This window comes from Plasmopara halstedii (genome assembly GCF_900000015.1).
Source record: "Plasmopara halstedii genome assembly, contig: Scaffold_526, whole genome shotgun sequence".
Taxonomy (NCBI): domain Eukaryota; phylum Oomycota; class Peronosporomycetes; order Peronosporales; family Peronosporaceae; genus Plasmopara; species Plasmopara halstedii.
The window spans coordinates 565,942-566,164 of NW_020187446.1; positions in this window are offsets into that span (position 1 = coordinate 565,942).

The window sequence follows — 223 nt, forward strand, 5'->3', positions numbered from 1 at the left end:
ACCAAGCGTGAAGCACATGCGTGTATTTGGATGCCGAACGTACGTTCTTACTCCGAAAGAAAAACGACTCAAGTGGGACCCTAAAGCACGCGCTGGTGTCTTCATGGGTTACGAAGAAGCGTCAAAAGAATATCGAGTTTATGATATCGAGGCGGGGCAGGTGGCGATCAGTCGCGATGTCACATTTGACGAGTCCAGCTTTGGTATTTTGATTTCAAGCACT